Source organism: Podarcis gaigeae, assembly GCF_964106915.1.
Source record: "Podarcis gaigeae genome assembly, chromosome: 6".
Classification (NCBI taxonomy): Eukaryota; Metazoa; Chordata; class Lepidosauria; order Squamata; family Lacertidae; genus Podarcis; species Podarcis gaigeae.
This window is the reverse complement of record NC_139682.1, coordinates 71,094,156-71,121,020: the sequence shown is the minus strand read 5'-3', so window position 1 is coordinate 71,121,020 and position 26,865 is coordinate 71,094,156. Positions and strand designations below refer to the sequence as shown.

At 44.6% G+C, this 26,865-nt stretch overlaps 2 long non-coding RNA genes across 2 annotated transcripts in view; one reads left to right on the top strand and one right to left on the bottom strand.

The window, feature by feature from the left end:
• LOC310846700 overlaps positions 1–26,865 on the top strand; it is a 560,034-nt gene that overhangs the window by 53,180 nt on the left and 479,989 nt on the right. The window lies entirely within an intron of this gene.
• Positions 18,446–26,389, bottom strand: LOC310847843. The gene is made up of 3 exons (XR_014566051.1): positions 26,321–26,389; positions 20,428–20,656; positions 18,446–18,799 (listed from the first exon to the last, which is right to left on the bottom strand). It is a non-coding gene; the product is annotated as an uncharacterized lncRNA (long non-coding RNA).

Sequence of the window (26,865 nt, the reverse complement as noted above, 5' to 3'; positions counted from 1 at the left end):
CCCCTGTAGTATGAGGTGGAAAATAAGGTGAAATGGAAGATTAATGAAAATAATCAATGGAAACTTGTGCCTTAGTCAATAAAAGGCAATTAGTAGTAGCTTTGTTGTTGGGATCAGAGTCTTGAACATACTGGAACTAAATTATCTTTTAGATATGCAAGGAGCTATCATTTGCGTAACCAACATGGTATCCTTTGGTGGCTGAACTACAACTCTCATCAGCCCCAGCATGGCTAATGGTCAAGGACGATGAAAGTTGTAGTGCCATATTTGGAGGACACCATGTTGGCTACCTCTGTCCTATAATATGCAAGATCCAATTTCTATGACAACTTCAGTTACTCAGAAGCAAGTTGCGCAATGTTTATTGATGCTTAATCCCAGGCATTTAACCCCATCCTTAAACTAAATTAGTGTCATCCCAGTTAACACGATGGATCTTTTGCTTAGGAAATAGTTCAAGTTTACAAGCAAAGACCCCAGTGCCCAAGCTTAAGAATGGGCTTGCTGGATTATTCCAGCTAGGTCCTTCTTCTGCTTCTATCAAGTGTCTGACAGATGCTTTTGGGAATTTAGAAGAAAGCTATGAATCTAATGGTAATTCTCCAGCATCTGATATACATTTTTTAAAAGGTAAAGGACCCCTGGACAGTTAAGTCCAGTCAAAGGCAACTATGGGATGCAGCGCTCATCTTGCCTTTCAGGCTGAGGGAGCAGGCGTTTGTCCACAGACGGCTTTCTGGGTCATGTGGCCAGCCTGACTAAACCACTTCTGGCACAATGGGACACTGTGATGAGTGCCAGAGCACACGGAAACGCCGTTTACCTTCTGTCTGCAGCGGTACCTATTTATCTACTTGCACTGGTGTGCTTTTGAGCTGCTAGGTTGGCAGGAGCTGGGACAGAGCAATGGGAGCTCACTTCGTCGCAGGGATTCAAACTGCAGACCTTCCGATTGGCAAGCCCAAGAGGCTCAGTGGTTTAGACCACAGCACCACCTGTGTCCAATCTGATATACATAGGTATACTGCCTCTCACCATGAAGCTATCACAATCTCTCCATGAATGTATCCATCCCTTTCAAAGAACAATCTAAGAGTAATAGTTGCCATCACATTGCAGGGCAGTGAATTCCATAAGTTATTGGTTTATTTATTGCAGTTATTTATACCCTGCCTTTCAAAATGTAAACTAATCTTTCCAAGGTGGCTTGCGAGTAATGCTAATGAAGTTACATAAAAACCCCAAAGCCGTGGGTGATCTTCCCGTAGTGCAATTGGTGGTAAATGGCTCTAGAGGAGAAGGGGGAATGTCTCACTTGAGCAGACTCTGTGGTGGTCTTGGTAAACCTCTCTTTCCCTCCTTGAATCCTTTCCACAGTGGAGCAGGTGGTGGAAGGCAGCAGCTGCTGGTGGGGAGGGTGACAGCATGCAGCTCACCCCCTGTCAGGTGTGTCACTATGCTTAGTGGGAGGGAGAGGGTTGAGTTGGCAGTATGGTTGACTTGGTGCGAGCGCAGTGGCAGAACAAATCTAGTGCTCCTGCCGCTGAGTCCACACTGTGCTGGCATCTCCACTGCTTCTTTCCCTCCCAGTAACCACAGCAACAAAACTAAAGGGAAACTAATGATGTGGATCCATCCATTGGTCAAGCTATTTTAACGGCAGGCAGGAAGGAGTCTAGGAAGACCAGGCTCTGATATATTGTTTTCCTGGCTGCCTGTTGCTCTCCTGGTCCTGGTACAGTGGTACCTCGGGTTAAGAACTTAATTCGTTCTGGAGGTCCGTTCTTAACCTGAAACTGTTCTTAACCTGAAGCACCACTTTAGCTAATGGGGCCTCCTGTTGCCACCACGCCACCAGAGCACAATTTCTGTTCTCATCCTGAAGCAAAGTTCTTAACCCGAGGTACTATTTCTGGGTTAGTGGAGTCTGTAACCTGAAGCGTATGTAACCCGAGGTACCACTGTATTGGCAAGGCTGGCCCAAAATGTTTTGCTGTCTGAGGTGAAGGACAAGATGGCACCCCCTCCCATCCCATATGCAGAAACTGAACAGACTGCTAGCTGTGTTTTACTTCAACACTGGTGAAGGGGCAGCGTCTTCCAATGTGTCTGAGGACAGCAGGCCATCTTAAGGAAATGTAGGGTGAGCATACCATCCACAGCTCTATTCTCCAACACCTTGTGGCTTCCCCCAATCCCCATGGCCTTTGTCACCTGGGGCAGCCTCCACACTTTGCCTAATGCATACTAGTTTAGGAGGGCGTGCATGCCTTTTTTATTTCAAACTGCTCCTTAAAACTCAAGGACTTTCCTTTGCATTACATAAAATCTATCCTTTAATTTCACATTGCATATATCTCGGAGTCGGCTAATATTACTTGACTAAATACAAGTCAGCAGCAAGCCAATTCTATATTTCAACAAAAGTGCTGCAGAAAATATATTTCTCTTCAAATTTCTGCTATTCTCCCAAATGGCAGTTTGCAGAGTGCATCTGGGTGTACGGCTAATGACCCGTGAGCAATAAGCAACTGTTTAAGTAAAATGCACTATGAAAAAGCTTTTACCAAACAGCATTTTAATATTTTAAATAGATTTTCCATTGCAGGCCCTTTGTAACTGGATTAGTTCTCTGATGTGTTCTGACAGAGCTGTTGTTAGGGATACTCCATTAACTTTGTCTGTCATCTTATTTTCCCCAGTATCTAGCATAACACCCTTATATTTCATAATTTGTATTGCTATCAATGCTGATTTGTAAATGTGCAAATTATAATTAACAACGGCCACTACTTCTATTAAATATTAAATCATTCTTGCAGCTTAGATTTTCCACAGCAGATGGAGCCCTGCAGTATGCAAATAGACTTTTCCTTAAGTCGTCAGCAGTTTTAACCTCAAATTTTGGCTCTCTTTCTCTCTCTCCCCCCCCCCGTTTCCTTTATGTCTCCTATAGCGTTTGTGTTAATATTTATTCACTGCAGATTCTCTTTTGCCCAATAAGAATTTTACGGGCGATTGCATTCTTGCATTGTAGTTTTGTCCCACTTCATTAACAGCATCTTCTTCATGTAGCCGGCTTGTAAAGTCACAAATACTTTTTGTTTCTACCTATGCGGCAGTATTTTCCGAAGAGCTGTTTCCCCGTTACATTTTAATATGTACAGCAGAAGCAAAAGTGGAGGGGGTGGGAGGGAGAAGAGGGAGAAATTGCCGGTACGCCTACATAGTTTTTAATTTGGAAACCAATCTAGGCACACAATTTTACCCTCAGACTAAGCAAAAAGCATTAAGGTTTTATACTGTGTCTTAAACATTCTATTAAATGTCATCAGCTGATTCAGGGAAATCTATTGCGAAAATATTAGAGATGTGTAAAATGTATCAATGTAATGGATAATCGCTACATAGGGATGGATGTGAAATCCCTCCATTTATCAGGTGACTATAAAGCAGTAAGGGGGAAAAATTTGATGGAATATTGTTATTATTTTCTTCCTGATGGATGCCATCGTAAGAATAAAACTCTTATTTCTGCTGTTGCAGTCACAAACACACAATCCAGCATTAGCACCACCATCTGGAAAAGAAGTAATGGAAGTCTTATAGCCCTATCAAATGCTATTTAGCCGATGCAATGGATTATGCCAAAGCTGTGGTGTTCAGTGGTGCCAGCAGGGCAGGATTTTGAGGCAGAGGTCCAGGGTCCTACTCAGCTTAATGAGCAGGAGGGCTCCCAAACACAGCAGAGCTGGCTTCTCACGTTCTGAAGCAGTAATAAGTTGCCACTCAAAGCAAGCCTCCCACAAGGCCATCAAGTCACATGCATGCATAATTTTATTTGTATGCTGCTTTTCCACATTTCAAACCATGTCCAAGGTGGCATACAACATGAAAAAACATACATAGTTACAATCACATCAAAGAAACGCAACCAAATTGAACAATTTCCACACAAATCATAATAAGATCTAAAATAAGCAAACAAAAAAATTAGTATCAATAACAGCAACAACCCCTCAACAACCCTTCACTAAACAATACCATACTCTCCAACATTTCTCAGATGAAAATAGGGACGTCCTACCATACCCTGCGGGATGCGGGTGGCGCTGTGGGTTAAACCACAGAGCCTAGGACTTGTCGATGAGAAGGTTGGTGGTTCGAATCTCCGCAATGGGGTGAGCTCCCGTTGCTCGGTCCCCGCTCTTGCCAACCTAGCAGTTCGAAAGCACGTCAAAGTGCAAATAGATAAATAGGTACCGCTCTGGTGGGAAGGTAAACGGTGCTTCTGTGCGCTGCTCTGGTTCACTAGCAGCAGCTTAGTCATGCTGTACGCCGGCTCCCTTGGCCAATAAAGCGAGATGAGCACCGCAACCCCAGTTGGCCCCGACTGGACCTAATGGTCAGGGGTTCCTTTACCTTTACCCTACCCTGCAACATTTTCCCAATGAAAATGTGGATGTCCTATTCCATACCCTCCAATATTTCTCTAATGAATATAGGGACATCCTATTTCAAAACCTCCAACATTTCTCCAATGAAAATAGAGAGTTCTACCATACCATTCCAACATCTCTTCAATGAAAATAGGAATGTCCGAAGGAAAAAGCAGAACATTCACTTCAGACTGTGGCCCTTAGATGACGTGAGATGACCCAACCTGGATCCAGGGCCTGAACCTATCTGGCGGTCTGGTTTAAAACCCTAATTAAACTGGCTGTCGGGGGAGGGGCGGAGATCCATGCAGGCTGCTCCTTCTCTCTGCCAGACACCACACCCTTTGACAACCCTGGATTGCTCCAGGTGGACCTGATCTGACCTGGGGCAATCTGGGGCTACCTCAACCTACTGGCTAAATCCTGGGTCAACCCAAATCAGCCCAAACTTGCTTTTGATCCAGGATGCAGCTGAAGCCAGTGCATAGCCCTATTTATTATGTTCTGAAACTGTAAACCAGGTCAGTTCATGTAAAACTGAGGACTGAATGGAATCGTCACCTAGCCCTAAAAGTAAACTATCAACCTATCTATCGGCTGATGGGTATCTCCCAGATGTAAGTCTGCACTGCATTCCAATCAAATTACTAGAGATACCATATTAATAAAATGTACTCATTTTATCAATTTGTGCCAAATATCTGTGAGTTGAGCCTAAGTATCTATTTACCAAAATACTTTCTCTTCATTTCCCCCTAAAGTGCACTTCCTATGCCAGGAAGAATTAACTTCCTGCAAAGAGGCAGAATAAAAGTGAGATTCGTGCTTGCATCTAAGTAGTAGTATTTTTTTATTGCATTCAGTGAATACAATGTTTTGGGGTGTGCAAGTACTTGTAGACGATTTAGAGGGTGCGTGAAGTCATAGACAGAACCACTTAGCCTCAAGCAGATGAAGCCTGTTAGGAACTGAGGTGAAGAAAGGAAGAGCAGGAAACCAGAAGTGTAAAAGGCAGCTTCTCGAGAGTGATGAGAGGGAGCTGGAGGAGTCTGCTGAGAGCCGCAGAGCAAGGGGAGGACTGGGGAGATTTCATGAACATCTCTTGCTCACAAAACAATGTCCTAGTTCAGATGTAACAGGGCATCCTTAGCGCACCAAGGTTGCTGTGAATGAGCCGTAAACCTGGGTCACATACACCACACATTTAAAGCATGGAGTCTTAAATTTAAAATTGATTGGTGGCGAATTGATCTTATTTTGCAGCATTTCTTTTAAATTCATAGGCTTTTTATTGAGGTGTGCATGGGCGCTAAGTATCTATGAGGTGTTTTTTTTTTACCCCAATGTTTCTGAGTCACTCAGTGCTCTCTTTATACACACTGTATAAATTGAACCTCTGTGTTCCTTTTTCATTTTAAAGAGGAATTGAAAAACAGCTATAATTTATCCCCCTGTTAGCCAAAGTTGATGAAATTTGCCAGCACAGGAGCCCTGATAAGTGTTGATACACCTGTACTAATCCAGACCCAGAACTTTTGCAGCTCAGGCCAATGATACAGACAAACGCAATATCAAAAGAGAACGCATAATGAGTGCCTCCACCATGGTTTGGGTCCAACTTTCTCCCAGCTTTGCTATTTGAGCGACAGAAGCAGATGTACAGTCCAGCAAAATGAACACCACTTCAGCAATCCATCTCACTCTCTTTCCCATGTCAACAAGCAGCCTGCCTTTTTAATTTTTTAAGAACTGTCACATGCATATATCTATGCATTTATCATCCTTTGCCTTATCAAAGAAATGGTTTCTAAAAGTGCAGATCTACAGGGATGGAGGGGTAGGTAGGCTTCTTGGTGACACCACAGGCATAGGCCAACTAGTTCTGTCCTCATCTGGCTTCTGTTGCACACCTGCAGAACTGTGTCCTCTTTACTCAAGTTTGACCTTGGTAAATAGAAGCACGTCCTAACAGAATGCAGCGAGGGTGCTGTGAAGTTGGCCACAACTTGTCTAAAAGTGTTACATCCCTCTGGAAATTGGAATAAAAGCTCTCCTACTCAAAAATATTCTTAAGGAAGAAAGACCCCCTCCCCCCACCCCTTGTGAATGGTGGCACTAGAAGATTCACCCAATGATAAAGGTACCTCTGTCTGTTGGATATTAAATGGCCATGGAGACACAGAACGCAGAAGAATTTACTGCCAAATTAAGCAATGAGTAATGAAAACTACTTTGTGTTTCAGATCATCATTCATTGAACTGTGATAGCTTCAATAGCACAAAATTAAATTCTAACAAGTTAGGGTCTTGACTTTGTGCATGTTTGCAGAGTGGGTGGGGGAGTGTGAACATGTTAAACACTAGTAAGTGCCAGATTCAAATGCCACAGAGTACACAGTGTAATCATATGCTACTATCTTGGGCTCTCATATCACTCCTGCTTCAACACTATGTTTTTTTTTAATGTGCTTTTCTTTTCTTTTCTTTGAGTCACTGAAAGCATTGTGAGCTTTGTCCTTCCCGTATCTGTAACATGTTATATGGGTTAGCAATCACACCGTCTTATCCTAGACTCGTAAGCCTTATGCTCATGGTGCCTCATGTTGTGCTGAGCAACATCTGGTTTGGAGCACAAATATGACAGCTTGGCCTCTCTGTAGGGCCTTTGGGCGTTTTCCCTGGCTATTCCCTCTCTTCCCCTCACCAGCTTTGCTCCATGTCTCCTTCAAGTGCTTTGGCTTGGCTGGAATGTGTTCTTCTGATAATGCCTCTTGCTTACCTGGGTAGAAAAGGCGGCGGTGTAAAAATCTCTGACTGTTGCATGGGTGGAATATAGCCTGATATACAAAGGGAAGAGTACGTTTCCGAGCACAATTCAAAGTGTTGGTGCTGACCTTTAAAGCCCTAAACGGCCTTTACCTGAAGGAGCATCTCCACCCCCATCGTTTTGCCCGGACACTGAGGTCCAACGCCGAGGGCCCTCTGGTGGTTCCCTCACTGCGAGAAGCCAAGTTACAGGGAACCAGGCAGAGAGCCTTCTCGGAGGTGGCACCTTCCCTGTGGAACGCCCTTCCACCAGATGTCAAAGAGAAAAATAACTACCAGACTTTTAGAAGACATCTGAAGGCAGCCCTGTTTAGGGAAGCTTTTAATGTTTAATAGACTATTGTATTTTAATATTCTTTTGGAAGCCACCCAGAGTGGCTGGGGAAACCCAGCCAGATGGGCGGGGTATAAATAATAAATTATTATTACTATTATTATAGATACCTCCCTTGCTCTAACCATTTTTTTTTTTTGCCTCAGGCTCCACCCACCACTTGCCATGTGGCCCTTCAGCAGTTGCTGCAGTGGGAATGTGGTTTGCAAAAGATTCTCCATCCCTGCTCTAATAACAGGTTGTTGTCTGGTACGTTCTTATGTGGGACAGATGTGTTTTGTGGGTGGGTAAGTAGATGCTGTCCCTCCCCTCCCTTGCCACCCACCATGTGCATTTCCTACCGAGCCGGGCTTTTTAAAGCAACTACCAAGAGGAGGTGGAGAAAGAGTTGAGCATTTCAGTAGGCTGAGGTCACCGAGAAAAGAACAAGCATTAAAGAGATTGCAACTGATGAGGCAATCATACCAAAAATAAGCAGAGAGTGCATGCCATTTTATCAGTCTGAGTTGGAAGCATGACTGATGTCTAATGTAGAGGAACCCATGCTTTGAATTCTGAGCAGATCAAACCATCTGTGGAACTGTTTGGAACAAGTCCCACTGCACTCCAATTGTTATATCAGCCCCGGAGAGCCTGGAGAATTTGAGAGAGAGTGCGAAATTATTCAATCAAAAAGGCTTATATCTTTTTAAATAGAATCCAGTGCTCACTATTCAAAGGGGGGAAAGTGTACTTCAAGTCCCTTTTTTTGTTGGTTGGTTTCAGTTTATAATACGTTAAAGAGATCTATAGGAGAAGAAAATTTGGTGAAGCCTGAAGCGTGCCAGATGCAAAGAATAAATCTCCCGCAGTGTCTCCCAAACATCTGATCACTGAGACTGGGGAAGGGCCACAGGTCAGTGACAGAACATCTGCTTAGTATGAAGAAAGTACCAAGTTCAGTCCCTAGCATCTCTTGATAAGGCTTGGAAAGATCACCTACCTGACACCCTGGACAGCTGCCATCAGTCACTATAGACAATACTGAGAAAGATGGATCAGTGGTCCGACTCTGTAAAGGTAGCTTCTTATCTCAAAGGTAATCTAGTCCAGGGCCTGCTGATGCAGGAAACCAATGACTACAGCATTTCCTGAGAAGTGGCCACCTAGCCTCTGGCTATGCACACAGTATACTTATGGGACGCAGGTGGCATGGGTGGCCTAAACCACTGAGCCTCTTGGGCTTGCTGATCAGAAGGTCAGCGGTTCAAATCCCCTTAACGGGGTGCGCTCCCGTTGCTCTGTCCCAGCTCCTGCCAGCCTAGCAGTTTGAAAGCACACCAGTGCAAGTAGATAAATAGGTACTGCTGCGGAGGGAAGGTGAACGGCATTTCTGTGCACTCTGGTTTCCGTCACGGTCCCATTGTGCCAGAAGTGGTTTAGTCATGCAGGCCACATGGCCCAGAAAAGCTGTCTGTGGACAAACGTCTGCTCCCTCGGTCTGAAAGTAAGATGAGCGCTGCAACCCCGTAGTTGCCTTTGACTGGTGTAATGGCCTGGGATTCCGATTCAGAGGCTGAACCAGAGGAATCCCGGCCTGCACAGGAGTCCCCGCCTCCAGGGGCAAGGCCTAGATTTTGAGGAGCCTGCACCTGTATCAGATCCTCAGGAGCAGGTACCAGGTGAAACCATTCTGGCCCCAGAGGTGCTTGAGGACTCAGGGTCTACAGGTGAGCCTCCTCCGGGGCCCAGTAACCCTTCGGCCTCTCCTGAACTGCAGAGGCTTAGGGCAGAGAGGCGAAGGGAACTGGTTGCTCCCAGGAGGAGTGCTCGCCTTAAGGCCAGAGGAGGCGGGGCTCCAGGGGGCCGGGACCGCCCCTGGCCTTAGAAGAAGATAAAGGTCAGTCAGCCCGGTCCCAGGTTGCGGGAGCAACGTCGTTGTTGGCTTCAGATCTTCCAGTGTTCCTGTTCCCTGCCCGGCCTCCTGCTCCTGACCTTCCAGCGTTCCTGTTCCATGCCCGGCCTCCTGCTCCTGACCTTCCAGCGTTTCTGTTCCCTGCCGGCCTCCTGCTTCTGACCTTCCAGCGTTCCTGTTCCTGCCCGGCTCCCAGTTTCGGACCTCGCCTCTCATCTTGTGAACTCTGACTACGATCACGGTACCTTCCCCCCGGGACCAGCACAACTGGACTTAACTGTCCAGGGGTCCTTTACCTTACACACACACACACACACACACACACACACACACACAAAGACAAACACACAGCATATATGAAACACTTTCTGTCCCTCAAAGATTTTTGGGTACTGTAGTTTACCCTTCAGAGAGTTACAATTCTCAGCAACCCATAACAAACTGCAGTGCCCAGAATTCTTTGAGGGGGGAAATGGACTTCCATCATGCTTCAAAGATTATAGTGTGCACGCAGCCCCTTTCTTATGAAGAAGAGCACCAGCCCTTCAGAGGCAGCCTCTTCAGCTATCCAATAGCTCATGCTGTCAAGAAGTTCTTCCTGGTGTTTAGGTGAAATCTCCTTCCCTGTAATTAGAACTTGATGGTTTAGATCCTACCCCCTGGAGCAACAGAAAACAAATTTGTTCCATCACCTGTGTGACAACCGTTCAGATATTTGAAGATGGCTATCATGTCACCTCGTAATTGTTTCTTCTCCGGGCTAAACACTATTCGTCAATGGACTTTGTCTTCAGACCCCTCACCATCTTTGCCGCTCTCCTCTGGACATGTTCCAGATCACAGCATTGTGTGTGCATGTGTTTCTCTCTCTTGGGTTAACCCCCTTTCCCATGTGGTACCCTCCTGATTGTCAACCAAATCTCCCACAACTTCTATTTCGCTTGCAAAAGCTAGACACACTAATTGCATTAGTGTTCTGTCAAGGTTGTTCATGCTCTTAATTGTTTATTACATTTATGTCCTGCTTTTCCTCCAAGGAACTCAAAGTGGCATACAACATGATCATCTGCTCGTTCTGGTTATCCTCATAAGTTCTGTGAGGTAGGTTGGACTCTGAGGCAGTGATTGGCTCAGGGCCACCCAGCAAGTCTCATAGCTGAGGGAGAACTGAGCTCTGGCCTCTGAGTCTCAGTCCAACATTCTAACTGCTACCCTGCACTGGAAGGAAGGAAGCTAATCCAGGGTATTGTGGGAGCCCAGTTAAGCCCCGCCCTGCATAATCGATCACATGATGCAGCGCATGCTCACCATTTGAATGGGAATGCCCATCAACTTTGTGGGGGCCCCTCCCCTCAAATATTTTATTGTGGGGTCCGAAGCCCCCATAGCTCCTAGGAGTTGGCTCCTATGATGAAGACTTATGTGTGGATATTATTATTATTATTATTATTATACCATCCTATACCTGGGGGGTCCTCAGGATGATTCACAGAATAAAATCAAGCTATAAAACCACAAAATACCTAATAAAAATAAAAACAACAATCCAACAGTCCCTCCCCCTACTTTTTTAAAAGGGCATAGGATCAACCAAAGGCCTGGTTAAAAAGGGACATCTTTTCCTGGCACCGAATGATGTATAATGAAGGCGTTAGGCGAAGTTCCCTGGGGAGAGCATTCCACAGATGAGGAGACACTGCAGAGAAGGCTCGTTCTCATGTTGCCACCTTCCAGACCCCTTGAGGAGGAGGCTTATGAAGGAGGGCCTCAGAAGATGATCTCAGGGTCCAGGTAGTTTCATATGGAAAGTGGTGGTCATTGAGGTATTGTGGATATGCAAGAGGTGTCTCTCTGTCAATTTTACTGCCTTCTCTGCATTCAGAGTGATTAATCAACAGTACAGAGGCATGCTAAAATGGCCCGCCACTAAAGGAGACTAACTGGAAGGAGAAAAGGCTACAGCAGTAAGCGATTTAGGAATGCCACAGTGAGTCTCATTGGTATGTGGGTGCTTTAAACTTACAGAAGTCTTTGATTAGTTATAAGTTCAGGATTTTGGAGTGGGGGTATGGGGTAGCATTCCATGGCTAATGGTTCAAGATTCCTATGACTCGATGAAAACAAAAAAAGGACAGCAAACGTACATTAGAGATGGTGCTGCGATGGGGATATCAATTTCATCTGGCTGTAGCAGAGCCAAATGGAAAGAAAGAGTGGATTCAAATTATTATTTTACTACACATTTGTTTTGTACCTAATGTGTAATTTTAAAATCCTTACTATGTAAGCAGGAGAGCATGGGTGACTGAGAATCTCTGGAGTGAGGGAGCTCAGCTGGGGTTGGTTATCTGTATGAGATCAGCACTCAAACTCAGCTGGATCCGTAACAGTTCTCTTTTGGTTCCAGTGGTTTCTGTTCTGTGCTACAGTAGACTTAGCCATTCACACACAAGATCTTTAGTGCTGACATGATTTGATGACATAATTGCATCATGTCCAAAGGCTTTCTGTACCAGCACCACATATCATGGTTCTGTAGTGGCACAGGATGCTTGCATGACAAGGCTGATGCTATTGCAGAAGCTCCTGGAAGCAGGGGAACTCTCTGCAAAGTCTGGGGGCAAAAACAGAATACAAAATAGAAAGGTCAGACTGGATTTTGGGGTGAAAAACCTGAATGTGTTACACCTTTCTTGATGGTTCTCTAGCTTTAGTCAATCAATTGGTATAGCCAATGGAGTTCCTTCTAGGTGTTGCTGGACTACAATGCCCATCATCCCTTGTTATTGACTGTTTGGCTGATAGAACTGGAGTCCAATGACATGACGTTGGCTCCCCTTGGTATAACCTATGCCACTGTTGTATGGAATTGTTTCTTGAATAGTCATATTAGACTCCCAAAGCGTCTTTGATTCAGCAAAAGAGGTCAAGAGAAATGGATATTGGCAATATCAGTGCCTCATGAAAAGGCATTCAGCCCTGATTGTCACAAAGCCAGACACAATTCTTGACTCTGCCAGTGTTAACAAACAGAATTTAAAGTCATGGTGGAAGAACACTGGCTGACTGGTGGAGCTGAGCTCTCCTACTGTCAGCGTATGTTGTCTTAGAAATCAGAAGCCAGTCAGAGAAAATGCCCTATCAGCCTCATCAGGAGACTGAGGAGAAAAAGGATTGCTTTCTACTCTCTAAACTATGGGAAACGGCCTTCATTTTTGAAAAACCTAACTTCTCAAATGGCTTTCAGATTTATTATTATTATTAAAAACACACACACATTTCACATTTTCAAAAAATGTGTAATTTGTTAAAAGCCAGTTTGTTAACTGGCTAAAAAATAAAAATAAAACGTTTTGTTGGCTGGTAGCCCTGAAAGAGATTAACCTTTTGCAAGGCAGTCTGTTTCAAAGGGTGAAAATATGGAAGGGAAATACAATCTCTCTTTGATTCCGGTAATACCATCAACATTCATTTACGGGTTACAACATTACAAAGTATTATCTAGTGATGGTATTTCAGTAGTTAGGTGGATATGAAAAGCACTGCTGGGCCAGACAAAAGGCCCATCTAGTCCAACGTACTATTCTCACAATGGTCAACCAGATGGAAAGTCTCTGGAACCTCTGGAAAGTCTGCAAGCAAGCCATGGTCATGTTCCCTGTCTCTGCACCCTTTCTCTGGTACTGAAGATAGTACACAGCCATCCTGTGTTTTGCTTTGCATTTGTAGGAAAGAATGCAGTGCCTTCTAAAAGCTTATGTTCACTTACCACATTATTAAGTGATGTCCTTGGGGTATTAGACCTTAAAAAGTAAGTGAGGCAAAGAAACTAGATATTCACCTTGACATGTGATTCATGTTGTTTATTTTCTTGACATCTGATGGGAGGGCGTTCCACAGGGCGGCTGCCACTACCAAGAAGGCCCTCTGCCTGGTTCCCTATAACCTTGCAATGAGGGAACCGCCAGAAGGCCCTCGGAGCTGGATCTCTGTCCGGGCTGGATGATGGGATTGCAGGGCCAATGTCATCCACATGGCATGCTGTATCTCCATGATAAATGGGACTTCATGAAATGGCCATCATCTGATAGACACAATTGTCATAGGATCAATATAGTCCTTTGAATCTAGGGGAGTCATGACACTGGAGGTACGACTTCATGTGAACAATATCTTATGTGTAACTTGTGCTATTATTTTCTTTGGTAGAAACCAAAATATTACAAATAGAAACGGTAGGCAATTACCACATGGCAAATGTGCAATTCTTTTCTGCGCGAAGGATGCAGTTGCCTCTGATCAGTTTGCTTTGAATTCATCCACTCATTTCCACAGGTAGATTGACACATATGTCATTTATTTGCCTTAAATTGTTTTGGAAGCGCAACATTTCTGCCGCGTGTGCAATTCTCCTTTGCAAATGGGAGCTACCTTACAAGTCTGGGTGGCAAGATGGTTTTACATTTGGCTGCCATGGGAATTAGAAACAATCAGGCAAAGTGTGTGTTCTTGTCCACCCAGGAAAGGAAACTAGGTAGGAGGAGAGGTCTGAGCTCTCTTTCGAAACTGCGAAGTCAAACCAGAAAGAGATTGTCATTGGTGTCACTAAATAATGCTATGGGAAGTGGCCTTAATTTTGACAGCGTATTTTTGCATTACAGTTTCCTGAGAACCACTGTATTGAAGATTTGTCCCTCTAAAGCAGAGCATGACACGAGGTTTGCTCGGGATAACTTTGTCAGGGCTCTAAGGAGTTTTCAGTATCCAGGTTTTCTGCTTTTGATATCTTTGTAAAACTCTGTGTCCATTTTCCAGTCTAGGGTGTGGTGATCCCCACCAGGGTCCCCGGACGTTTCACTGTCTATTGATCCCTGTGCCACCACTTTATTTCTCGCTGCCACCACCCAGGCCCTACCTGGGACAATACTGAGTCCAGTCAGGGTTAAATTGAAACATAAACTTCTGTTTATTTATTGCAGTTTAACAAGCGTATGGTTTCATAAACAGTATCAGTCAATTACATTCATGGGTTGCCTATCCAGACCTATAACTTCCACTACCTGCTCTCCCTCACTAAACCAACTCTCAGATATTTACTTGTCTTCCTAGCTCCTAACTGTTCCTGACTCAGCTTATTTTGCTAGACTAACTCAACCTACCCACAGACTCTATCCCAACTCTCTCCCACTCCAACCAACTACCCAACTCCCAACGAACTCCCCAATGAACAGCCCCTCCCAGAGCTGGTTTTATAGTCCCTCTGACTCCACCCCCCTGGGTCCTGATTGGATAACCTGTTTAACTATTTCACCTGCAGTGCTCTCTCATATGTTAACGTCACATAGGGTCTGAAGGGACATGGCGGTGCTAACCTTCTAAAGCTAAGAAGTTGAAGACTGATTTTCATGGAAGTGTGAGGTTAATGTGAGTTTAGCTGACTGGATAGAGAACTCAATGTGTGATGAGTCCAGAACAATCATGGCAGAGGGTAGAACTCCTTCCCACACACAGAGGTCTTGATTCTGATTTTAATATCAGATGCTGGGAACTGTGGGAGGTGAGAGTGTTGTTGCATTCACATCCTGCTTGTGGACATGATCCCATGAGCGTCTGGTTGGCCACTGTGAGAACAGGATAATGGACTGATTGGGCCACTGGCCTGATCCAGTGGATTCTTCATATGTTCTTATTCCCTCTCTCCAGACAAGTGCTATCTAGAAAGGGAGGAGGAAAATCAAGATTCCAAAGAGAGATTTTAGAAGATAATATTACATTATTGTTGAAAATGTATAATTTGGTCCTGTAATGGGATACTAAAGATGAACAGGTCAAATCTGCAATGATACAATGGCCCAAAGATATGGGACATAATATACAAATGACAGACTGGGAGAGGCTATGGAAAACAGATCTGAAATTTACGGCATGTTCTTTATTGAAAGAAAATTATATGAAAATGATGCACCGGTGATATTTGACCGTGGTAAAACTAGCAAACATATATAGAACAAGTACTAATATATGCTGGAAAAGTAAAGAAAAAGAAGGTACCTGTCAGGGACGCAGCGGGAGCGCAGGGAGGGGAGGAGATGGAGAGCGAGGGGGAGCAATCCGAGGGGAGCGTAGGGGAAGAGTCCCAGGTATCAGGGCCAGCGTATTCACCACCAGCGAGAGAAGATGAGTCAGGGTTGACCACGCCTCCATCGGAGAGCGAGGGAATGGTCGAGAGGAAGGTTACCGGCTACGCGCGCGCGCCAAGTTCAAATGTACAGGCGAGCGGCACAGCAGGTAGCCCGGATAGGGAACCAGGTCCTAAAGCCCACCGGAAGGAGGGGCAAGAATCAGGGGGGTCAGCGTCAGAAGAGTCCAGAAAGGATGAAACCCCAGCGGGCAGGAGGGCCCAGAGGAGGAAGGAGCTAAGGAAGAGGTGGAGCAAGGCTAGGGTCTTAAACTGGTGTCAGGGGGGAGGAGACTCAGACGGTCTAGATTTTGGGACGTAGAGCAGCACGCTCTGGCTTTGAAATGGAAACTGAACTTCAATAAAGACTTTTGTAAATAACTACAGCCGGGCATTGGTCCTTTGTGAGCTGGGACCTAGGAGCGGCTCTGACAGTACCTTTTGTCATATGTGGTGGACCTGTAATATAACTAAAAAAAAAAAGGAAATGATATAAAGTGGTACCTCAGGTTACATACGCTTCAGGTTACAGACTCTACTAACCCAGAAATAGTGCTTCAGGTTAAGAACTTTGCTTCAGGATGAGAAAGAAATCGTGCTCCAGTGGCGCGGCGGCAGCAGGAGGCCCCATTAGCTAAAGTGGTGCTTCTGGTTAAGAACAGTTTCAGGTTACGTACGGACCTCCGGAACGAATTAAGTACTTAACCTGAGGTATCACTGTATAATGAAATGGAAAAAATGTTTAAAATAACTTTTGTTAAAGTTTTTATTAGGAATTATAGGTACCAAGATTCCAAAGGACTAGAGGAAACTGCCGCTCGGATGTTACTAGCCCAGAGATGGAAGGAAGAGACAGCCCCGACCAGAGAAGAATGGCAAAACAAGTTGATGGATTATGCTGAAATGGCAAAATTAAATGGGAAGCTGAGGAATCAAGAAGACAAGAAATTTAAAAAAGAATGGAAAACGTTCATAATGTATATACAAAATCATTATCAAACAGGTCAAAACATTAGCAGGAATATAAATACACTTGTAATGTAATAAATAAAGGGACGCAGGTGGCGCTGTGGGTTAAACCACAGAGCCTAGGAGCCTAGAACTTGCCGATCAGAAGGTCGGCGGTTCGAATCCCTGCGACAGGGTGAGCTCCCGTTACTTGGTCCCTGCTCCTGCCAACTTAGCAGTTTGAAAGCACGTCAAAGTGCAAGTAGATAAATAGGTACCGCTCCGGCGGGAAGGCAAACGGCGTTTCCTTGTGCTGCTCTGGTTCACCAGAAGCGGCTTAGTCATGCTGGCCACATGACCCGAAAGCTGTACGCCGGCTCCTTCGGCCAATAAAGCGAGATGAGCGCCGCAACCCCAGAGTCGGTCTTGACTGGACCTAATGATCAGGGGTCCCTTTACCTTTAATGTAATAAAATGTATAGATAACTTAGGAAAATGAGAAATTGGAGAAGTACTGATATGCAGTTGAAAATAGAATCCAAAGGACCCGTGGAAGGGATGGGTGAAAGTCAGGAGATTCAAAGTAATCTCGATATTTGGATTTTGTACTGTTTTAGATTGCATGTTTATCTATTTGAAAACCAATAAAAGAATAGAAAGGGAGGAGGAATGGTCACATTAAATACAATGACACATTTAACATCACATCTAGTTTGGTACTCTAATACTCTTTATCATCTTGATAAAGTGGGATATAATATGGTAAGGTGAAACAGTCCAAGGCCACAAGCCTGTATCCAGTGTGGTGTAGTGGTTAAGAGTGGTGGACTCGTAATCTGGTGAACCGGGTTCGCGTCTCCGCTCCTCCACATGCAGCTGCTGGGTGACCTTGGGCTAGTCACACTTCTCTGAAGTCTCTCAGCCCCACTCACCTCACAGAGTGTTTGTTGTGGGGGAGGAAAGGAAAGGAGAATGTTAGCCGCTTTGAGACTCCTTCGGGTAGTGATAAAGCAGGATATCAAATCCAAACTCTTCTTCTTCTTCCATGAGTGAGTGGATCAGGGGCTGAATGGCCACATGAAATAATATAAGAAGGGCCCTCCTGAATCAGGCCAATGGCCCATCTCCACCAATGCGCTGCCCTCACAGTGGCCAATCAGATGCCCCAGAGCAGGATCTGTGCAACAGTATCCTTCCCACGTGTGATTCCCAGCAGCTGGTATTCAGAGGCATATTGCCGCCAATGGCTAGTAGCCATTGAAAAAAGCCATCATTTCTTATTTATTGTGCGAACCCATCCAAGCTCCTGGCATGTTCATAGCCCGCAATATTTTTTATTTTTTTTATGGGAAGGCTGCCATTTCTGAGGCCATCAGGAGTCAAAGGCATAATTTGAAATGATAAACATCTCCATTTCAAGGCACAAGTTACTTTGCATAGTTAATATCACTATAATTAGTCATAGTTCTTGTAATTTATTGGAAAGGATGCTCAGCCCCTCTAGTGTACTACAGTGATGGATGTCGGTATTGCAACTTTGGAAGCTGGAATCAAGAAAATTAGTAACAGTTGGAGAATTAGCATGTAAATCAATAATATCCTTTCTCTAGCATCTTGAGAAGCTGGGGGTATAGATCATATGCTGCAAAACGAAAAGGAACACGAAAAGTTACAATCGTAGCTTGCTCTGAACGATTATGACTGCTTTTGCAGAAAGCTTTATTTTCCTTTTTTAAAAAAATTAAAAAAGAGAAAACCTTTAGCAAATATTTAAACTATGTATAACTAGTCGCAAATAAATTAAGCTGGTTTTATGCATTCTCTCTAATGAGAAGGGCACCGCATTTATTGAAAATGTGATTAGTATTATTCATTAAGCAACAACAACGAAAATCCTCATTTGTATCTTATTATCACTATTCTGCATAAACTAACACAATTTGTCACGAACTCCCTCATTTGCTGTATCCTCAAAAAAGCAGATTATGCTTATTTTTCATTTGGACAGTGGAAAATCAAGCCAGGTGTTTGGCAGCACCAGAGTGTTCAGGTGTAACTGTGCCAGTGATGGTACATTACTAGCAGCGTGGATGAAGAATGAGGCATGGAGAATCATGGGACTGAGGTGCCTGGAGGCCCTTCCCTTCAGAGTGGTCCTGCTGATGAGACAGGTGTTCCTGTAAAAAAAAAAGAGAGAGCGAAACTTTGTGGTTTTTTTTGTAAAGTCAGCCTTTCACCTTCAACTAGAAAGCAAAAGTGCTAATGACTGAACTGATGGGTCTCCGTTGTTATTATTCTGCTTTAAAATTCAAACATCTTCAGCAGGCTAATATATAATACATGTTATCTGTGGTGATTAGGAACAATACAGATGAGCAATGGCGTAGCGTGGGGGGTGTAGGGGGGGCCGGCCACACCGGGCGCAAATCCACAGGTTAGGGGCGCAAATCCACGGGTTAGGGGGTGCAAATTACTTGCCTTGCCCCGGGTGCTGACAACCCACGCTATGCCACTGCAGATGAGGGCCCACCTATTCCTTGTCAGTGCTCAGAGTGGGGTGGGATGCTGTCCCACATCTTTTCAGGGCCTTCTCTCTGCTTCCTAGATGAGGATAACCCCAGACCCTCCAAGTGCCCCTATTTTCCAGGAACACTCCTGGATTTACAGATGCCATACCAGTTTCAGATTTGATCCTGGAATGTCCCACTTTTCCTTAGGACATACCTATTTTCCTCGGAGAAATGTTGGAGGGCATGGAGTTATGCAGCCCCAGAGCCAAGGAGATAAGTAACTATACAACCTTTAGAAGACAACTGAAGACAGCCCTATATAGGGATTTAAAAAAAAATATTTTATGTTTTGTTATGTTTTTATATAAGCTGGAAGCCACCTAGCGTGGCTGGGGCAACCCAGTCAGATGGGTGGGTAGTAGTAATAATAATAATAATAATAATAATAATAATAATAATAATAGGATGTCCCTATTTTCAGCAGAGAAATGTTGGAGGGTATGTAACTCTATCGTCACAATCTCACTTCCATTTCTTTCACCCTTTGAAACCACCCCACGTCCTTTACCCTTCCTCTTCCACTTTTAGGCACTGATAGTTATATCATTTGCTTTTGCGTGTTCAGACCCAGAAAGCTCCCCCCCCTAAATAAATTCACACATGACTCAAATTTTAGTTTTGGTTTTTGGCAGAATTTAGGCCACAACTTTATTGATTACAGAAAGTGAGTGGTTGCATAGGCTCTGGTTCGACTAGCTCCCTGCACTCTTGCAGGCAGCGCTGACCCAGGGCACCAGCATCGGTCAGCCAAGGATGAACACCTGGGAAGGTGAAAAGCCAGGGAGAGACTCTGTTCACCACCCAGATGCCCCCCTGGACTCAGGTACGGGCACAACCCCCTCTCGGGTTGACCAAACCAGTTGAGTCCCTGGATTCCTTTAATGGAATACCCTTCACATAGGGGTGGTGAGACCACTCCCCCATCCCTATCACCTGAACCAGTGCCTATCCACAACCTTGTAAGTTGTGGCGATTTGCTATGCAGCAGGCGAATCCCAAATGGCAACAGCCAATCAGCCAAGTGGGGAAATTCCTACTGTGCCCCTGTCCCAACAACGACGGCAAAGCAAGGTCAATCTCACAAATCCCTAAAATTAGGGAGAGGTGGGTGGGTGTTCTGAATGCACGAGCCAAAAGAGGAAGCTCTGGGTCACGTGCCTGGGAATAAATAGATCCCTCAATCCATTTGGACTGTGCCCCATTGGTCAGATTGAACCCAACATTGAGGGACCTACCAACTGGGTGTTGTGGCAAACCAATCCAACCTACCCACAACACAGGAGGTCAGTCTCCAGGTGTCACCACAACATGTGCCCTCTTTTAGGGAGGATACGATCTCTCCTGCAGTACCAAGCTTGGCCAGGTGTCTTGCTGTACAGAGAGCTGTCCTCTATTAGATGAAATTTCAGAGCACAGCCCTTTATTTTCAGGAGTCTTCTGTCTGAAGGACTGCCTGGTCCAAGTCTGGTTAAAAGAGGGAGAAATAAACAAGGAAAACGGAGAGTGGAAGCCTTGAAGTTGCCTGTCAACAGTTAGCATCTGGATAATAGTCCAACCGGCCATCTCCAATGCATGCAGATGTTATTCAAATCTATGACTACTTCTGCTCTCGTGTGTGTGTGTGTGTGTGTGTGTGTGTGTGTGTGTGTGTGTGATACATTTCCTCTTTTCTGGTGATGCATAAGCGGCCATTTTAGTGGGAGGATTTGTGCTCTCAGTGACCCGCTCTTAATTATTGGGCAGTGAGGATGAAGACATAGTGCCAACTCACAGCATTTGAGCGGTAAATAGCAGGCCACAACTTTATTAAATGTTTGGACATATAAGTTTATCCTGCAGCAGGTCTCCTTGCAGAAGAAGGAGATGCAATTGTCACCACTGTGCAGCATCAAAGCCTTTCACCCTCCCTGTTGAACAGCTGATAGAGGAACCCAGAGGAGCATATAAACTCTAGCAGTGAGTTGTCTCTGGCCTGTGGACCGAAGTTCCCCACCCCTGCCCTAAGACACGGTGAGCCCTAACATTTGCTGTGTGTGACAGTTGGATCTAGGACATGGACTTGGTAGTTTTTAATTATGATTAATGGAGTTACTTAATGGCATTACTTGGTGTTTGTTTTAATAGCAGAGCTACGAAAATGTAACATAGCAAGTCTGCTGAATTAGGAGTGAAACTTGCGCATAGACTATGAACCAAAGTAAACAGATGTTGTGGAAGCAATATATTATTATGAACTATTTAAAGGTCTTCTCATTCTTGAATGTCTAAGATAACGGGGCTGAGGGCTGGAAAAGGTTTAAGAAGGAAATGCAGCTGTTTCTGATAGCCATTCAGACAGTTGATACTCTAGATCAGCAGAAGATAGCCATTTCCCCTCTGAATCTTGTTAGAGCCCAGGCATTAAGTGCTTACAATTCATTGGAGCTGTCTTCTGAGGGGAGAGTCAGTTATGATTCTGGTGATGCAAAATATGAGGAGTATTGCCTAATGAAACCATTGGAAAGCCACCTCTTTTGTTCTCAAGATCAGGAAGGAAAACTGCTGTAGTCTTGTCAGATTGGAAAGCTAAATAAATGTCTGGGCATGCAACTTTGGAGACTTAAGGAACTCTTCTAAGAGATCAGATTGGGCACTGGCTATTCATAGGCCTGGTTTGCATAACATGGTGAGTCAAGCTATGGCTTACTGGGACCACGTGAACATGCATACTCATGGAGAGGAGCATGCTTTGATCCTCCTTGGGCCTTTTTACCATCAAACCACATTGAGTTAAAGCAAGGTTTGGCTTAATGTCTCATCCAGACCTGGGTTTGTGGTTAAGCTGTCTCCTTACTAACCTCAAGCTGTAGACAATAACAGACCTTGGCTGTAGCTCATAGCTGGTGAAGACAGAGCTTAACCATGAGTCCCAGTTTGAATGACACATTAAGCCGATCCTTGGATTAGCTCCGTGAATTTTGGGAGCAAAAAGGACTGGGGATAGCAGCTGTGAGCAACTCTGCAGGAGCCCACATGTTTACTTGGCCTCAATAAGCCATAGTTTAGCTTACCATTTGGCACAAACCAGGCCATAGGCTGCTACCAGAGGAACCTAATTTGGGTCTTTCAGCTTGTAGACAAGGATGAGATGGGACTCTCTGAGGAGGAGACTAACCACCATAAAGGTGACAGAGTCAAAGAGAAGAAGGAAAGGGTCTGTTGTCTAGCATCTGAAGACAAAGGCTTAAACATGTCTCCCCTCACACTCCAGTGCTGACCCAGATTTCTCCCTTCCCCACAGCTGCTATTTGGGAGGGAAGGAAGGAAGGAAGGAAAGAAAGAAAGAAAGAAAGAAAGAAAGAAAGAAAGAAAGAAAGAAAGAAAGAAAGAAAGACACAAGTTGGATTAGAAGATCCCTTCCAACTCAATAATTCTGTTTCTATGATTCTATGAAGTTACTTGATGAGCATCATGTCTGGTTTGGCTCTAGGCCTGTCAAGATTCCAAGCGTGCATACCAGAGAGACTAGACTAAACTAGAGCAGTTCATAATTTGCAGAAGTTCTTTAGCAGCTGAGCTTTATGTTTGCTGTTCTATAGTGCTTGTAAACAGCTACCTATAGCAGAAGATGTGATGCTATTAGTTAGTGTTGCTCAAGAGATTAGAATCTTGATGAGTTTTGATTATAATTGCTGCATGTGATGATGGCGAATCATTGAATCATAAAGCTGGAAGGGACCTCAAAAGTAACATAGTCCAACTATCTGCTGATGCAGGAAATGGAGTACCACTTTGTTTATAAAGTGTATTTATATACTCTTTATTTATACAGCAGCACTATTGGTGTGTATGGAGCTTTACTGGGCATTCTGTGGAACTTTCACTCAAGACTTGGGGTCTGTGTAACTCTGACTTCATAAAGTTACTTTGTAGTTACTGCGATGGTACAGAGGTATAACATAACAGTGCGCAGTGCTCCACAAGATGCATTGGTGCCATTATGAAGCCCCCATACAAAATCATTTCATGGTGAATGATAGCCCCACATAGAGGGTTCATAGGCTTTCCTGTGGTTGTCACCACACTTGTTTTGGAGGAGAGTGAGCCAGGTAGGCTCAAAGTCTTCACTTAATTCAGAGATAGGGAACCTGTGGCTCTCTAAATGCTGCTGGATGCATCCTCCATCACCTTTGGTCATGCAGACTGGAAGCTGATGGAAGATAGAGTTCCAATAACTTCTGGAGGGTCTCAGATTTACCATCCCTGATCTAATTCATCACAACAACTGTCCAGCATGTCCCTGTTCCCTCTCTTACGTCTGTGTCCCAGGTTGCAGCCTGTTTACTTCCCTGCCACACAGATCAATGGAAGCCACTGGGGATGTAGTTTTGATCTCCATGCGCATAGCTCAAACCTGTGTTTCTATCCTTGGTCATGCCACCTGTAATAAAATGTCAAGAGTAGGAAACAAAATGGTGGCAACTGGCTTACGCAGCTAGCTCACTGGAAATAATTTGTTATGGTAGGTTTTTTTTCTTAATCAATTCCTTGCAGTAAAGGCCAGTGATATGCAGATGGGGACACGGAAGGTGTGTCATTGCTCCCTTATGATTGGTAACAGCGGGTAAGAGCCAATTAGTTTGGTTTCCTTAAAAAAATAATAATCTAACAATTTTAATTAGAGTCTGTTCCCCCCCACCTTCCGAGATGCCAGACCCTTAATGGGGGAGAAGGAAAACTTCTGTTACCTCTGCAGTCATTAGACTTGGAAATAGAGAGTCACTTTTCTAGCCTGGAGCCAGAAGGTGGGCTATCTCGAAGGCAGGGTTGATCGCTTTTGAATACCGCATGAAATCTATAGATACAAGGCTGGTGTCATATGACAAGAAGCCTTAAGCAGATGGATGACAGTGTGTGCACTATAGGCTGCTGTTAATTTACTAGCTAGAGATAATGCATCTTTAAAATTTAAAAAAAAAATGAGTCACTGCAAAACAGACTGAGGCTATAGCTTGCAGATTGTAGAACTTAGATGGGGGGGTTGTGATAGAGGTCGCATGTGTAGTTATGAAAGTTACATTAAAAATAAAATAAAATGAAGGGCACTATAATTTTTTCATAGTTTGAGCTTTTGTGGATTAAGTCAAAATGCGAACTTTGCTTAAAGAAAGGTTCAGAAAGTGGTGTGTGTGTTTTTTTAAATGTGTGCCAATTACCGTGGAGCTAAAACGACACAGACTTGTTAGTTTTTACTTACCAGGTTTAAAGGAAATTAATAAAAGAAGCTGGCTTAACAGCGTAACTGAATGATATAATTTCTGTTTAGTTAGGCTGCCTCTGCTCAGAAATGCTTGAAGAAGTTGATCTTTTGCAAATTCCTGAATGTTCCGACACAGTTCTTGGCTAAAACACACATACATACGAAATAAATTTTAAATTGCTTATTTGGAGAGAAAAACTAGGTCTAGAAATGCATATTGTGAGAGAAAATATATTGAGGCACGTGCATATTAAGTGAAAATATTGCTTTTCCATGGAAATTTTCATTTGGATGGAAACAACGGTTCTGAACACAGATAGTGGGGTCCTTGGATAGCTGTCAAGCCCAGTGGCGATGGTCTCTCCTGTCACTGTTCCAAGCACTTGACATTGGAGAGAACCATTTGAATTTCTCACAAAGGCTTCACTGTACAGTTGGTGTCACCAGTGTGGTACCCAGAAGGCAAGGCAGCCAGTACTGCTACTTTGCTCTGCAGCATGCGTTGTCAAGCTGACTGTTGTTGGTAAGAAAGGAAGCTGGTGGGGAAGAAAGGGGTCTTGTTGCTATCTGGTATCAAAGTGGTAGTGGGCCACTGGGGAGTGCTACCTGTTTTAATTTTGGGTGCATACAATTTTGTGGGTTTTGCATGTGGATTGGGTATGCGGTTGTCACACACCACCCCAATCTCTGAACCGTGTGAGATTCTAGGGCGCTTACCCAAGTTTTGGCTTCCTTGGAATGAGCGACAGTGGAGATGTCTTTAGGATATATGGTTTATTTACATCTAACGCAACCTGTTTTGAATTATGGTGCTGGAGGAGACTCTTGAGAGTCCCATGGACTGCAAGAAGATCAAACCTATCCATTCTGAAGGAATTCAGCCCTGAGTGCTCACTGGAAGCACAAATTCTAAAGCTAAGGCTCTAATACTTTGGCCACCTCATGAGAAGAGAAGACTCCTTGGAAAAGACCCTGATGTTGGGAAAGATGGAGGGCACAAGGAGAAGGGGACGACAGAGGACAAGATGGCTAGACAGTGTTCTCGAAGCTAACAACATGAGTTTGACCAAACTGCAGGAGGCGGTGGGAGACAGGAGTACCTGGCGTGCTCTGGTCCATGGGGTCACGAAGAGTCGGACACGACTAAACAACAACGCAACCTAAGCATGTGGTGGAGTGGCTCACAGCGCTAACACCCCAAGGTGGTCTTGCTTCCCCCATAGCTGCTGTAATGAGCACCGTGAGGTTTGGGGGAACCAGGGTCTGGCCGTTCTCGCCTTAGGGGAATCGGATGGAGGCCAGCAAGTGTAGTCATCTGATGAGATGCTCTGCAGCTGGGGGCAAGCTCAGGAAGTCTATATAAGGCCATGGTTCTCAATGTGGGGCACATGCCCCACAGAGGGGCAATTTGATTTTTAAGGGGGATAATTTGAGAATGAGTTATTAACAGTGAATGGCCTTTTAGGCTTCCTCCATGTGAATGTTAACTTTTTGAATAATAAGAATTATATGTCATGGGGGGCGGGGAGGCATCCGGATTTCATAGATGCTTAGGTGAGGCATGGCCAAAAAAAGGTTGGGAACCACTGATATAAGGCCTGCATTTTGCCCTGGGTCTTTGCCACAGCAACATGGTCTTATTCCAAGCTGTAGCCTGCTTCTGCTCCTGCTCCTGCATCCTGATCTCCTCTGTTCCTGACCATGGATCCACCAGTTGGACTGCCTCTGCTACCTGCACCACTGCCTGTACCTCAGTTTTGGCGTGCCAGCCCTGAACGCTTGCTGCTCACACCTCCCATCGTAACAGCTGCAGCCTTGGATTCCAGCAGAAATCAAGCACGTCTCTCCCTCACAGACTTCAGCCTGCTTCTAACTTCTAGCTTACTCACATAGCACTGGCCTTTGTCCTTCTCGCCAACAGCCAGTTGACGGGGGGGGGGGCACCCATTTGTCCTCTGATATGGAGTCACTTCCTTTGTGACCTCAACACCCCATGCTTAGGCCACTACCAAGATGCTGGCCTGGCTATTCCAGCAATCAAATCCTTGTGGGATCCAGGAATTGGAAAGGACTCAGGAATACAGCCTAACCACCACCACTCCCCAAACTCACAACCCCATTTCCCCCCGGGGTGTGTTTTTTTAGGGTTTTTTGAGTAGCGGTGGAAGAGAATAGTGCCTGACTGGGTTTGTGCGGGCAGTTTGCTTTTTCTGAGAGGGAGGGGTGGGCATGCCCGTGAGTTTTTCAGATTTTGAAATGGGTTGAGGGTATTGTGGGAAATCAAAATGCCCCCTACAGTGGAGTCAAAATCAGCATAGTTTGAGGGCCTATCAGAGCAATGGGAACAATGCCAACCACAATCAGTTTCCGATTTTGATTCATGGTGTCCTATAATTTAGTGTATATAACACAACAAATGGCACAAAATAAAATG